This window comes from Rosa chinensis, chromosome 1 (assembly GCF_002994745.2).
Source record: "Rosa chinensis cultivar Old Blush chromosome 1, RchiOBHm-V2, whole genome shotgun sequence".
Taxonomy (NCBI): Eukaryota; Viridiplantae; Streptophyta; class Magnoliopsida; order Rosales; family Rosaceae; genus Rosa; species Rosa chinensis.
Genome location: NC_037088.1, coordinates 41,447,476 through 41,464,163, shown reverse-complemented (window position 1 = coordinate 41,464,163; position 16,688 = coordinate 41,447,476).

Genomic DNA, 16,688 nt, shown 5'->3' with positions numbered 1-16,688 from the left:
AAAACCATTGACTCTTATATAATAAAGTTCGAATTAAGGTATGTCCAAGACATTAAGTAAAAGAATTGACACTTTATTAATAGCCAATGATTACATTAAAGTTTCCAAAATCGAATCCAAAATAAAATCAATGTAAGACACATTGTAGTCACTCTATCCGTTTGTTAACTACAATCAAATATGACCAGGAAAGTAGATAGAGATGTTGGTGGAGCAAGGCTCTCTTAAGTACCACTAATCTCAATGACTTTCCTAGACATCACATTTTATTGGGTCCGCCACATAAGAAAGAGTTAATACAATTGTCATTTATTGACTAAGGTAAATTGCCATTACAAAAGTTCTTGGAAAAATAAAAGGACTAATCTAATAAAAGTCTGCTGCATCCTTGTGCAATTCATCTTCAGCTTTGAAATCCTCTATGGTGAGATTGACATCTCCACCATCTTCTTCTTCTTCTGCAAGGTACACTTCTTGCTTTCTCAGGTCCCTGTATGCCCCGTATCTTTCAGCTAGTTCCTCACTTGCCTTGCATTTCTTGAACTAATGCTCAATTGATCCACATCGATGACACTCATCATTGTGGTTGCCTCCCTTTAATTGAGGCGCACGTTGCGGGCGTTCCCTAGGAGGGTTGGTGCCACGTACCACCACGACCCATGGCGCCACCATTACGGCTAGGGATATCACGACCCCCTCTCCCACGTGTGGCATTACCACCACGTGTATCTACACCAAACTTGTGGTTTCCTTCCTGGTTAGGGCGGTTATATAGGCCCATATGTCCCTCATGTCCCCCATGTTAGGGTACCGCTCCTTGCGCCCTCCTTTGGGTGCATTATAATTCACCTCATGAACGCTCTTAGTTCCAATGGGCCTTGAATTATAATTCCTCATGAGTATGTTATGTTTCTCAGCTACAGATATAACATTGATAAGCTGATGAAACCTCGTGATCCGTCCAGCATTGACTTCAGTACGGTATTGCTTTGATACCACAATGGCTGAAACGGGGAAGGTGGAGAGAGTTTTCTCAATTAGCTCTTGCTCTGTGACAGGTTGTCCACAAAACCTCAACATGGACTGTATGCGAAGAGCTTCTGAATTATATTCAGCAACAGACTTGAAATCAGCAAAGCGCAGGTTGTTCCATTGAACCTTCAAGTCAGGGAGGAGGGAATCTTGGACATTGCCAAAGCGCTCTTCTAGCGCTACCCATAGCTCTCTTGCATTCTTGATCGACATATACTCCAATCTGAGTGCCTTGTCCATATGGCGTCGCATCAAGATAATTGCTTGAGCATGCTTTGTAGGTGTTCGCACGAACACAAGATCCGGGTTAGGTGCCTGGATTATGGGTAATATTCCCTTTGAAGTGAGATGGTTCTCAACATCGGTTACCCAACTGTGGTAATCCGAGCCTGTTGAGTCAAGCATGGGAAAGTTGAGTCTAGGTTCATTCGACATCCTGAAAATAAGAAGAGAAGATATATTAGTTTCGAAGTTAAACTTCCACGAAAACTAAAACAATAAGATTTCCGAGCTATGCTACCAAGAAATTAATTTCCAAGAATCTCTTTTGGATTAGACCAAACAATGATGTTTTAATATAGTCACAATTTGATGCTTACGGACGCTCTTAGTCCAAGCATTGTGAACGCTCTTAGTTCACACGAACACTCTTAGTTCATTTAATTATGAACACTCTTAGTTCATACGAACACTCTTAGTTCGTTAAGCGTGAATCCCCACAATTCCGCTTTGTTAAATATCAAAATCATTTGGCAACATATATTCCAATATTTGCAGGAAATAAAAGGAATTTAAATACAAGAAAGCAGCAACCTTAATTATAAAAACTTACGTGATTGTTCTTGGCTTGAAGACACGCGCGTGTTGATACAGGCGTGTAGCTAAATTAGGATTGCTGGAATCTGGTCGGAAATTAGCAGTTGGTGGGCTGCCCTTCTCCCTTCTTTTTTTTCTTTTTCGCAGCCCAGGCCTGCTTGCCCTTCTTTTTTTTCCTTTTTTTTTCTCTCTCTCGGCCCAGGCCTACTTTCTTTTTTTTTCTTTCTTCTTTTCTTCTTTTCTTCCTTCTGGTTTTTGACTTGCGTCCACCTTCTTCCACCCTTTTCCTTTTCTTCTCTTCTGGGCCCCCATTTCTTTCTTCTTCTTTTTTTCACTTCTTTTGCAACTGTAGGCACCCCTTCTTTCTTTTCCTTTTTTTCTTTCTTTTTGCTGGCACGTGGGGTGAGAGATTCTTCTCCCCTTTTTTCTTTTCCTTTTCTTCTTCCTTTGAGCGTCTTCTTCTTTTGGCTTCCCTTTTTTTTCTTTGACAGCAATGCTTGCTGCGTTGGTGTTGAGGGAACGCAAGCAAGCTGGGCGGGGCAGACTGCTCCTTGCACTACTTTGATTGGGCAGTAGCGTGTGGTACAGGAGCAAGCGCTGTGCAGGGCGGATGTGGGTTGTGTGCTGTGGGCAAGGGTGACGTGCAGGTCAGTAGGTGTAGCGAACTGCAGGGGTAGTGAAGGCGGCAGGCGCAGCAGGGGCTGCAGTAGTGGACTGCAGGCGGGCTGGTGCGCAGGGAGGCTAGGGTTTTCGGTAGGAGGTTGGGCTACAGTGGGCTTGCGCGGAGGTTGAGCGGTGCGGGTTGGTGTGCAGCGCGGACTATGCAGGGACACAGGTAGGTGTGCAGGGCGGGCTGTGCAGGACGCAGGGCGCGGGTGCGCAAGTGGTGTGCAGGCGATGTACAGGGGCTACGGGGGCAACAACAGTGCATGGGCTGGAGGCTGCAGGGAGGCCGGCTGGAGGCTGCGCGGCTGGTGCAGGGACATGTGCGGGCTGGTGCGGGGACGTGTGTGGGCTGGTGCGCAGGTTGCAGTGTGCTGCTGCGGTGGGCTGGCAGATGTGCTGCACGGGCTGGAGGCTGGTGGAGTTGACGGCAGAGATAAGTTTTTTTTTTTTTTCAAAGCTAGGGTTTTTGGTTTTCCTTTTTCTTTTTGGGCTAGGGTTAGAACTCGTGCTGATAACGTGTTGTATGAGAATGGAATTGTGTGTTATCATTGAAAATAGAAGCCCTTTAAATAGGGAGTTACAAGGTATATAAAACGTAAGAGAATCCAAATACAATTGAATACCTATAACACTTTCCTATTACAATCCTAAACCCTAGTTTGTAGAGGCACACTATGTCGACATCCTTCAACAAAGAAGACATATGGGGGATTTTTATTCCCATAGGCGTAAGCATGTTCAAAGAATTTTGGGGTTCAAATCGGGCTGCTCCTTTTACTTATTTAAGTGTTTCTATTTTCAAAGGTAAGCCACGACGTGTTCATCTTTAGTCTATTGCTGACAAAGCAAAAGCTCGTCTTGCTGGGTGGTATGAAAAATTATTATCTATGGCAGGCCGAGTTCAATTGGTTCATGATATTTTTCAAAGCTTCTTTCTTCATAGCTTCTCACTAAACATGGCAGCCCTCAATTTACCTTAGCCTCTACAGCTCTCAACCTTGCCTTTGCCCTAAGGTCATTCTTTGTCTTTGAGGCCTTTCTGGTACCCTTAGCCTGCATCAAGTAAATTGATCAATTTAAACACCAATTTCCGAATGCATTATCTGCTGCTAATTAACCAAACACAAACACAAACACAAATTACTTGAGTTGCAGTAGATGATCCCTCCCCTCTGTTAAGCTTTCTCTTCTTAGCTGCCTTTTCCTTTGGTAGAAGATGCCTATGGCATGTCTTCACATTATGACCTTACTGGTGACAATTAGAACACTTCAAGGACTTTTAAACCCTTCCCAGCTTGGGGCCTTCAGTTTCCCTCTTTGATACATCTTTGATTCTTTTGGTTCTAGGCCTACCAGGCTGCCTGTTATACTGTGGTGGGAGGATTGCAGGTTCATCATAAGGGATCCACAGGTCCATCCCATTCACAGGCTTTACTGTGTTAGAGTAGATATCCATATAGGTCTTTGTCAAGTAGCATGTGTCCACATAGTCCTCAGGGTTCTGCCTCATGAAATGTATAGCTGAGATGGCATGCTTGTTAGGGATACCTGTTAAATCCCACCTCCTACAAGCACAAGTCCTTCTTGTCAGGTCAACCACATATCTGCTTTCTCCATAGCTCTCTACCTCAATCTGGGGACTTCTAGAACCATAAGGGATGCAATCAGATGCAGACCTTTCCGGCCTTGTTCTTCTCTAAGATTTGCCTAGGCTTGGGGCAGACGGGGTCCACAACTTTGCTCATATTCTCCTTCCTCATTGCAACCCTCTTCATCAGTTTCACCCTTATATCCTCAAAACATGAAATAACTGGCTTTGACCTAGCAGGTAAGATGAAAGCATTGAAGCTTTCACAGAGGTTGTTCAAGAGCACATCACATTTCAAAACAATATGAAAGTGAACTCTGCACCAGTGCCTAGGGTTTCTTTGAGGATCTACAAAGTGTAAAAGATTTCACATTAATTAGTGCCCATTTAACAATATAAACAGAAGAATGCACAAATAGGAGATTGAGACTTACCAATTAACCAATCATATGATTTGGGGTTCAGCTACATTCGTAGGACCACAACAACACTAACAAGGACCACTTAGTTAAATCCCTATTTCAGCTACCCAACAACATCCATACGCATCATTCAATATTCAACTTTGGAATCTTATGAAACAGAAAGCTCCAAATTAGAAACTTCCTAAACCCTAAACTGAAAACCCCTAAATCTGAACCTTCCAAAACCCTAAATGACCAAACTTAGTCAGCATACACCCAAAATCAATAACATATTCAACTCTGTAACCCACCATTAAACACCGTAATCATTTAATGTAATGGAAATTTCAATACAGTCACTCACCATAATTTGAGATTTCTTCGCCCCCATTCTCCAATCGAGGTACCCACTCATCATCAGCTCCAGCCATGTCGCCAATCTGTCGAAGCAATACCCAATGGATGGGATTAGGAGCTTGTAGTCTAGGTTTGATACTAGTTTTTGGATGCTTTTTTTATTTGGCCACAGTTGTGCTTCTATCCTGCTGAAGATCGAGATACAGAATATTTGCACAAGCGAATGCCAATGGAACTAGAAAAAGCACCCAAATGGCCACATCATTGTCTGAAGGTAGTAGAAATAATAGGATATCATGGTCGACCACATATTGTTGAATATGTCATGGACTTAGTAGAGAATGCTGTTGCACTTGAGAAAATTGTTATCGATCCTATTGAGCTTGAGAATTGGTCTTGCTATCATACGATACCAGATAGAAGAGTTGAGAAGAGTAAAAAGGCAAGAGATCATGCCATGCATCAGCTTAAAAGGACGGTGCCTTCAACTATAAAATTTGTTTGTCTGTAGTAAGTGTAGTGCTTAAACTATCATCGAGAGAGTAGTGATTGTATTATTAGCCAATTTGTACTAATTGATTATTACTTGGTTTTTGTTTCAATCGATGTTATTTACAGTTTTTAGTAATGAAACTAATACTACAACTAAATTCTTTGAGGGCTTGTTTGGATTTAACATTTTTCTCGTTTCATTTGCTTTTTCATTTTTTGATATTTTTTTGTTTTCATCACAACGGAGCTTTCTCCAACACGATATTCGTGGGTATTATCATAAAACAATATTTACTTATATTACAAATTTTGGCCTGCCACCTATGGCAAGTAATCAGTAAATTGGATTTGAACAATTCAGTTAGGTTTGGAGAATCTTATTTGATCGGCTCCCTACTGATGATTGAGTGAAAATATGTGGGATTCCTATTGTGTCTATTTGTCAATTATGTTATAGTTCTGCGGAATCATCATTACATTTATTTTTACACTGCCCTTTTGCCCAACGGGTTTGGGGATGGTTGGCTGCTCAATTTCGTACTTCTTTTTCTTCTTCTGACTCTCTGTTGGACTTTTGGGTGAGCTATTGTCAAAAACCTTTCTCCTCTCAGCTCTTTAATTTGTGGCTAGAGGCTGGCATGTTTAATTTTATGGCAATATGGAAGGCTCCGAATAGACTAAGGTTTGATAATCGTCCCCCTCTCTTTTCTACTATGTGTTGTTCTATTATGGCATAGATTCGTCAAATTAGTTTGTTTGCTCCTGGTCACAATAAGGGTGTTCTAGATGCCCAATTATTGTATTCTCTTAGAGTTGCTCCTAAATGCGATAAGGCTCCCAAAGTTCACCATGTTTTTTGGAAATGGCCGGCCAATTTTTCCTTGGGTCAAAGTAAACACTGATAGCTTAGCGAAAGGCAATCTAGGCCCGGCAGCTTGTGGGGGAGTGTTTCGAGATGCCTCAGGAGGTTTTTTAGGGAGTTTTTGTCAGTCCCTTGGCTGGAATTCTTCCTTCTATTTTGAACTTTATGCCGTTATCTTGGCTATCGAAATTGCCTTTGCTAGAGGGTGGTTCCATTTATGGTTGGAAAGTGATTCTATTAGTGTGGTAGCTTGCTTCTCTTCTAGGTCCTTTTCTCCTCCATGGAACTTAAGAGTTCGTTGGGGCAATTGTCTCTCTAAAGTACACCAAATGAATTTTAGATGTAGTCATATTTTTAGAGAAGGTAATATTGTAGCTGACAAGATGGCAAACCTGGGAATCTCAAATGCAACTTTTACTTGGTATGTTAATCCTCCTAGTGAGCTCCACAGGTTTCTACAAGCTGATTATTTGGGTCTTCCAAATTATCGTTTTTCATTCATCAGAAAGTGTCTAAGTGTTTTCATCCTCCCACAAAAAAGTTTTATGTTACTATGGATGTTACTTCTTCGAGGATGCCTGCTATTTTTCTCCCACCGACACTTCTCTTCAAGGGGAGAGGTTTAGCTATTTTGAAGAGATGGTCAGTGGAAGCCAAGATGATGAAAAAGCTGAAGATGTAAAAGATGAAGAACTGTCCGTCGTTCCTAAAGAACGGTTAAGTGTTCCTCTCATTCCAGAAGAACGTTCGATCTTTCCTATCATTCCTGAAGACCGGTCGAGCATTTCTCTCGTTCCTGAAGTCGTTCCTGTACCTCCTGAAGAACAGTCGGGCATTCCTGTCGTTTCTGAAGAACGAGCTAGCGTTCCTTGTGTTCCTTTCAATCAATCGAATGAAGAAGTTTCTACAGCAACTCCCCTTCCTCCATTACCCCACTCCGACCAAGGTTCCCAAGGTTTTGAAGATCATTCTCCAAGTAATCAAGTTTTCTCAGACAGTTTGTTTTCTCAGACAACCAACAAATGCAAACTTTATACACGTAAACAACCCATATAGAGTTAGACAAGCACATGACCCAAAACTGAGAAGATTTATCAGGAAACGCAAGTAACCACGACAAAGAAAAAAGAATACCTGGAAACAGTGATTGAGGTTAGGTTAGGTATAAACTCATACCCCAGCGCAGCATCAGTGTTGTTGAAGCTCTGGAACAAGTCTGGAAAGTTCAGCCCAGAGCCCCTGAAAGAGAAATAGTCTAAGATATATGTATTAGTCTTCAGCCAAAACAAATAAATATAGTACTCCATATGTTTTAGTATTAAAGAATCGATCTAAGCACCTGCTTGGGAGTGGAGAGCCAGAAGGAGGAGGCGATGAAGACATGGTTGTGGATAAAGAAAGCGCTTAGGAGAGGAGAGTGAGAGAGAGACAGTGATATGGGAATAATGAGATTTGAAATGCTGGGTGGGTGAGGAAGACAGAGAGCAGAGGAGGTTTTAAGGGGAGAGGAGGGTGGTAGTGGTGCCATGCAGAATTTGATTTGGCCTTATGCGTTCGTACGGAGCTGAGCGTGCTCCACCTTTGTTTGTTTTTTTTTTTTTTGGGTTTAAGTTAATAGAATTTAAAGTTTCAAAGTGATAGTGATGTGTAGTTAGTTACCTATTTATCATTCGTTCTCTGATAACGTGATGCACTTTTAAGTTTTAGTGTGAAATATTTTAACTGTATGTGTAGTTAAAAAAATGTACATACTATGTAAATAAATTCGACATCAAAATTTTGTGAGCTAACCATCAATTATATGAGTAGGTACAAAAAGAAATGGGTAACTATTAATCGACTTTTTCCTTCATCATTCAATCACTAAGTCATAATTTGTTCTACTAGTCTAATCACACACTAGAGTAACGCTAAAGTGAACAAAATCAGTTATATTCTCCGGAAAAAAAAATGTGAACAATATCTGTATACAATAAAATGGACATAGGCTGTACAAAAAATTTGCAAGGCTAGGCATGGGACAATTGGACATGGTGAGGGCATTTTGTGGCGGGAGGGAAGAGAGGGAAGGGAGAGTAGAGTGAGAAATATTCTGTGGGTCCGTTTGATCAGAGCATTTGGGATTTGGACGCTACTCCAGCTACTCTTACCGTTGCCAAGACGGAAAAGACAAAGAAAAAGAAAAAAAATAAAAAAAACGGAAACAAGAAGAGGTTTGCTGATAAGAACGCCATGCTGCTTTGTTAAGGTGTAGACCGTATAGCAGCCAATGCTACCTTTTATTTTTATTTATTTTTTCTTTCTTTCCGTCGTACCAACAAAAAAAAAAGGGAAAATGTGTGCCGAAGGCAACTAGCTAGCATTCGAGAAATAACCTTCGGACTCGGTGCTTTCTTCGTGGGTTTCCAATAATCTTCACGGTGAGTTATCATTTCTTCAGCCATTGCAGCAGAAGAGACCTTTACTTTCTCCCACAAATTGTACTTAATGATGATTTTGATCACCAAGTGAATTCCTCAACACCCTTTATCTACATTTTATATAAGGGACCATGACATGTACTGTAAGTCTATAAACTCTACATGTCATGTTAAATTATTCTATTGAAACGAAACCAACTGAACTTCAAATAGACATGATGATTTGTCCATTTCTCCATGAAGCTTCAAAGTGATGTATAGTTAGTTACCTATTTATCATTCGTGATAATGTGATGCCCTTTTAAGTTTTAGCGCGAAATATTTTAACTATATATGTAGTTAAAAAAAATGTACATATTATGTAAATAAATTCGACATCAAGATTTCATGAGCTAACCAGCAATTATATGAGTAGGTACAAAAAGAAATGGGTAACTAATTAATGGACTTTTTCCTTCATCATTCAATCACTAAGCCATAATTTGTTCTACTGGTCTAATCACACACTAGAGTAACGCTAAAGTGACAAAATCAGTTATATTCTCCAAAAGAAAAAGAAAAAATGTGAACAAAAACTGTGTACAATAACATTGACGTAGGTTATACAACAAATTTGCAAGGCAAGGCATGGGACAATTGGACATGGAGAGGGTCTTTTGTGGCGGGAGGGAAGAGACGGAAGAGAGAGAGAAAGTGAGTAATACTCCGTGGTATAGTGGTATAGCCAGGTCCGTTTTGATCGGAGCATTTGAGATTTGGACGCTACTCCAGCTCACTAACTCTTACTGTTGCTAACGTGGAAAAGACAAAGAAAAAAGAAAATAGTAAAAAAAAGGGAAAAAAGAAGAGGTTTGCTGATGAGGATGCCATGCTGCTTCATTGAGGTATATATAGCATATTAGCAACTAATGCTAGCTTTTCTTTATAATTTTTTTTTTCCTTTTTTGCTTCAGACCAACCAAAAAAAAAGGGAAAAATGTGTGCTGAAGGCAACTAGCTAGAGTTCGAGAAATAACCTTCGGACTCGGTGCTTCTTTCATGGGATTCTGATAATCTTTATGGTGAGTTGTCATTTCTTCAGCCATTGCAGCAGAAGAGACCTCTACTTTCTTTCATAAATTGCACTTAATGACGATTTTGATCACCAAGTGAATTCTTCAACACCCTTTTCTACAATTACCGTCACAAATTCCAAAATACATAGAATGTTTCTCTTTATCTACATTTTGTATGAGGGACTATGACATGTACTGTAAGTCCATAAACTCTATGTCTCACTCTAAACTATTCTATTAATTATGGAACAAAATCAATTGAACTGTCGAATTTTTTTTTTTTCATTCAATACATTTGCGTTTCAAACAGGCATGATGATATGTCCATTTCTCCTTGTGTGAGTTATGTTCAGTATGTGAAAATGTTATTGCTATACTTCCATCTCATTTTGGCATACTCACTTGCTGGCTTTGTATGTGACAATTTTGCACACAGTGAGGCTCCTTTGCTTGGCATATGTTTGAATATTAAATTTTCATTGTTGTGTAGTAAAGATTTTGTGAAGGCAATCAATTTAATGACGTATTAGTGAAACATGGTTCATCATCAATAAATTTCTTTTGGTGTGACTTGACTCTTCCATTTCTTCTTAGTTCTTTTAAATAGTGAAAGCTTAGGTCTCTCGAAGTTTTGTTTGTCATAGGTTCTTTTTTCTTACCATGTTTTGGTTTCGTCTCCCTTTCTTGTATTTCCCTATTTTCTATCTTAAATAAATTCTAAATGGTAAGATGTCTTATTTAGCCACTAGTTTCACCCAAAAAAAAAATTTTGATTTGTAATTAGCAATACATGTAATCGGATATGATAACTTATAACATTTTTTTGTTTAGAAAAAAAAAAAGGATTAAAGGATTTCACTCCTACCCCCATGGTGACTCGAACCCATGACTTCGTACATTCGTACATAGGTAGTGGGTGCTCTAACTACTGAGCTAACACCACATCGGATATGATCACTTATAACTTCAAGTCGAAGACTGATCTCACTACACCAAATAGTTGTAAAACAACGATCACGTTGGTGTACATCTAAAATTATTTTTTTAAATATTAATTTCCTTTTTATTTAATTAAATAGTGTTGAAAATGAAAATCCTAAGGGTACTTCTTGGTTGATCATTTTAGTCCCAAAACTAGTTCTTGAATTGTTGATTATTCTATTGGTCTATTGGGTATTTAGAGATAGGTAGTTTAATTCACTTTAATCGCTATGGTAGTTTTAAATTTCTATTATAATTAAATATTGTACAAAATCTTCGCACATAGCTATAGACAAGGAGAACACATTAATCAAATAACCTTACTCTTATAGTTTCTAGCTTGTTATTTCCACATTCAATATTGAAGCTCCAATTTTTAATAAATCTCATGTCGTTTTTTAGTTTACTTTCTAGGTGAATTTACTCTCATTTGGTTTGCGGCAAGTAAGCATTGGAAAAGGAAACTTGATCCTTTCAGCAGTTTCAGAGAAATTTCAATCCTTGTACCAAACTAAATATTCAAGAAATACAACTTTTTTTGTATATCACAATTTTTTCGTTAGCAGAAGAAAATAAATACGCACTTAATAGATTTTGAAGCTCCACAGTGAGGTGTAGTTTTTTTTTTTTTTTTTTTTTTTGAGGAAACAGTGAGGTGTAGTTAGTTACCTATTTGTTGTTTGCTTCTTGACAACGTGATGCCTTTTAAGTTTTAAAGCGAAATATTTTAATTGTACGCCAAGTAGAAAAGAATGTACATACTATGTAAGTAAGCTCGACATCTAGATGTTGTGAGACTAGGTAGGTACAAAAAGAAATTGGTAACTAATTAATCAACTTTTTCCTCCATCAATCAATCACTAAGCCATAATTTGTTCGACTAGTCTAATCACACACTTGAGTAATGCTAAAGTGAACAAAAGCAGATTTATACAATAAAATGGACATAGGTTGTACAAAAAATTTGCAAGGCAAGGCCTGCACAATTAGACATGGTACTGAGGGTCTCTTGTTGTGGGAGGGAAGAGAGGGAAGAGAGAGAAAATGAGAAATATTCCGTGGGGCCCATTAGAATTACAAATGGTATAGCCAGGTGAGGTCCATTTTAGGAGTCATCATTTGGCCCTTAGGCCCTAAACCCGCCCGGCCTGTAGGGCTGAAGCCCAACCCGGCCCGACCATTTTTTAAATAGGGTAAGGTATGGGTCATGAGAATGAAACCCGGCCCGGTCCGTTTGAGCCCTTTAGGGCCAAGCTCGGCCCGACCCTTTAGGCCCGCCCGAATAAGCCCTAATAATTTTCCATTTTTTCTATTTTTTAATTATGTTTCTCTTTTTTCTATAATATGCAATTTATCTCTTTCTTTGTAATTGATTTCTTAAGCTTTGTTTTCTTTAGTTTTTATTTTCTTTGTTACATAACAATTAATATTAGGAGATTTAGAGAGATAGTTAATTGAATATAACCACCTTAACTAATATTAATAAATGTTATAAGTTAATTCCTATACACACACACACACACACACACACATATTAAATATGATCAACTAAAAACAATGTCTTATATTATCTATATAACCATTGAGTCACATTTTGAGGAAAAAAAAATAATGTAAGTTTTTTTTTATTAAACAAAATAAGGCCCTTTTCGGCCCTATTTGGCCATATTCGGAAGGTCGGCCCGACCCGGCTCTTTTGGCCCTAATAGATCGGGCTTTTAGGGCGGGTAAGGGTTAGCATATTTAAGCCCCGACCCTACTCGGCCCTAAATTTTGTTGACTTTGACTTGGCCCGGCCCGACCCTAAGCCCTAAAAGAGGAATGCTAGCTACTTTCCCCTTCTACCTTTCCCTTTCAACCTTCCCCACTCAACAAATGACATGTGGATTCCACTACTACTTTAAACTCAATATTTATTACATTGAATAACTAATTCTATTTTTTCCATGTCTGCCCTTCTAATAAATGTCTCACATTTTTTTTCTTTCTATATTTTACTTTGACTTTGTAGGATGTTTAATTTATTTTGCATTTCTTTTTTCTTAAATAATTTTACATTTTTTAATTGTTATTTTGACAATATGGGTTGTGGTTTTTTTCTTTTTAGCTTGCATTATTATTATCTAGTAAAACATCACTTTCAATACTCTTAATCACCATCTAACTTTGCTAGCGAAACTTTCATCACCTATTTGAGTCCAAGTATCATCCCCTGATCTAAACTATGCAGCAAGACTGGTTACAGAAAGAAACTCACTATTGTATCGTACTAGTACTTCATAATCATTAGGACACAAACATGGGTCAGCCGACAATTCAACCGAATAAATAGAACCTCTTCCATCTGTGGTTTTTATAAGTGGTGGAAGAGTAATGGTATGTCCGGTGAAAGGGTTTAGTTAGCTCAATTTCTTAAAAAAAAAAAAAAAACAACAACAACAACAATTTTTAAAATCTTTGTTCAATTTCATTTCCCTGCCAAAGAAATGAAATTGAACAAAGATTAAAAAATGGGAATGGATTTCAGAGTGGATGCTAGAGAAAAAGAATGAGATAAAAAAAAGATTTGATTGAACGAAAATGGGAATGGATTTCAGAATGGATGCTAGAGAAATAGAAAGAGATAAAGAAATATTTGAGAGAAAGGGAAGATAGGTATGGGGAAGTTTGACCTAGATGAACCCAGAAAGAAAAAAACCACAACCCAGATTGTCAAAATAACAATTAAAAAATGCAAAATTAATTAAGAAAAAAAAATGAAAAATAACTTAAATATCCTACAAAGTCAAAGTAAAATATAGAAAGAAAAAAAAATGTGAGACATTTATTAGAAGGGCAGACATGGAAAAAATAGAATTAGTTATGCAATGTAATAAATATTGAGTTTAAAGTGGTAGTGGAATCCACATGTCATTTGTTGAGTAGGGAAGGTTAAAAGGGAAAAGTAGAAGAGGAAGGTCGCTAGCATTCCTCTTGGACAGAATTGGAGAGCCAATGATTTTCAATTTTTCTATCACTCAATTTCTCCAAACTTTGGTATTTTGAATTAGATGAGATCATGAGGTTCCTTTCAATTATTCAGTTGATACCTTTCCAGAAATTATTTTCGATGTTTTATTTGAATTTAATGCAGAATTAGGGTTGGAAGAGACGACAAGCTGCTTTTTGCAGGAAAAAGAGAAGGGATAAATTGGGGGAAGACGATGACCAGAATCAGATGATGACTTTTTTCCCATAGTTTATTCACAAAACAAGGAAAATTATGAATTTCATAATTGCTTTTCAGTTCCTCAGTACAGTAACTATTATATGCCAGACAAGCAGTTTCATGATGACTTGAGAAAAGAGGAAGTGATGAAGGAAGAGAGAGGAGAGATGGAAGGAAAGCCCTATTCGGTTAATTGTGTTATTTTTTCAACCTTTTTTTTGTTTTTTCTTTTTCTTTTCCCTAACAGAGTTAGCTGTGGTTAAGTAAGATGCCACACGTCAACATAGAAGTGGATGAGACAGAATGGGACACCCAATTTCGGGACAGCTGATTTCCTCCCGCTTCATTGAGGTATAGCAACCAATGGTAGCTTTTCTTTTTCTTTTTTTCTTTTTTCCCTTCAAACCAACAGAAAAAATGGAAAAATGAGTGCCAAAGGCAACTAACTAGCATTCGAGAAATAACCTTCGGACTCGGTGCTTCCTTCATAGGCTTCGATAATCTTCACGGTAAGTTGTCATTTTCTCAGTCATTGCACTAGAAGAGATTTCTACTCTCTCCTAGAAATTGCACCTAACGACGATTTTGATCACCAATAAGTGAATTCCTCAGAACCCTTTTCTTCATTTACCGTCACAAATTTCATAATAAGTAGAATGTTTCCCTTTATCCACATTTTGTATAAGGGACCATAAGTACTATAAGTCTGTAAACTCTGCATCTCATGTTAAATTATTCTATTAACTAACTGAATTGTCGATGATTTTTTTTTTTCATTCAATACAGTTGCACTTAAAACAGTCATGATGATATGTCCATTTCTCCTTGTGTGAGTTATATTCAGTCAAGTGAAAACGTTATTGCTATACTTCCTTCTCATTCTGGCTTACTCACATGTGACAATTTTGTACACAGTGGAAGTCTATTTTCCTCAACAGTATGTTTTCATATTGAAGTTTAATTGTTGTGTAGTAAGTATTTCGTAAAGGCAATCAATTTAACGATGTATGAATGAAAGATGGTACATCATCTATCAATTCCTTTTGGTAACCACTGCAAGTGACCTAGTGGTTTTTGCCTAGTTGGGTGTACTCTCCAACCTAGGTTCGAACCCCGAAACTGTCAAAGTGGCCAGGCACTGTGCCGCAATGCACAGTTGGAGCATTTCTGACTTGACTCTTTCATTTCTTTTTACTTCTTTAAACAGTGAAAGCTTAGGGGTCTCGAAATTTTGTTTGTTGTATGTTGTTTTTTCTGAGCATATTTTAATTTTGTACTCCTCTTTTGTATTTCTCATTTTTCTTTCTTAAATAAATTCTAAAGGGTAAGGTGTCTCATTTAGCTGCTAGTTTCACCCAAAAAAAAGAAAAAAATGGTTTGATAATTAGCAATACAAGTAATCAGATATGATAACTTATAACTTCAAGTCGAAGACTGATGTCACTGGACTAAATAATTGTAAAACAACGATCACTTTGGTGCACATCTAAATTTTTTTATTTTTTATTTTTTTGAATATTAATTTCTTTTTATTTAAGTGAATAGTATTTTCTCTACCCGGGAATTGCTTAAAGAGAGTTGTTATTGGCAGGTAGGTACCGGAGAGAACATTGGCATCTTTGCAGAAAATTGGGTGGTGGCATTGCCTGCTGGAAGACCTCTACCCACAGGATTGATTGATAGTGACATCCAGACAGTGAATGACTTAATGTGTGAACATGGCAGGTGGAATATACCCTTAATACAGGGGGTCTTCATAGCTGACGAAGGGCGATTGCAGCTATTCCCTTGAGTAGGAGAGTAGTGAACGACCGCCTATGTTGGAGACTTTCAAAAGATGGAAACTTCTCTGTGAAGACAGGCTATAGGTTTGCTTTTTTGAAGTCATCCAACTATCAGCCATTGCAACTCCCAGTTGACTCGGGTTTTTGAAAAAAACAGTGGAAGGTGGCAATTCCAAACAAAGCCAAGATCCATGTCTGGAGGGCGTGTTTGGATATACTTCCATCTTTAGGAAGCTTAGCCTCGAACCAAGTGGTAATGGACTCGCATGTATGTGTTTTATGTGAAGATCTTACTGAAACGACTCTCCATTTATGTAGGGATTGTCCCTATACTAGGTTGGTACTACAGAAGAATGGGTATGTTATAGCCCTAGCAATATGACTGGGGATGTCATTAGTTGGTTAAGTCAGTGTGCTAAAGACTTGTCATTACCTCAGTTCAGAGAACTTTTGTTTTCTCATTGGGGTGTTTGGAAGGAAAGAAACGATAGAGTTTGGAATCAAAAGAGGCTCGAGGCCTGGGATGTTAGCTTGGGGATTGTATCTTGGTTGAAGGAGTTCAGATTTCATAATTAGAAACCTCCCCAATCCAAATCTGTACACAGAGTAGTGTGGAGAGCACCCCCAATAGGTCTGTTAAGATCAATGTGGATGGTGCATTTCATCATGTTACTAGGAAAGGTGGATTGGGTTTCGTAATCAGAAACGAGACTGGAGTGATGTTAGGAGGAGGGGCTTGGCCTGTGAGTGGTTTGCTTTCTCTGGAACACGCTGAAATTTTGGCATGCAAATCTGCATTAGAGTTTGCAGGGGAGCACGGTTTTGGTCCAGCTATACTGGAAACCGACGCATTGGAGGTTCAACATCAGCTCTCGAGGTGTGCTTAAGCTAACTTATCGCTATTGGGCAGAATCTATGATGATGTAGGGATACTTTTGAAGTCCCAGAATGTGGTGCAGGTGTTACATGTTGGTCGGCAAGGAAATGGGGTTGCGCATGTGTTGGCTACCTATGGTCACTCTC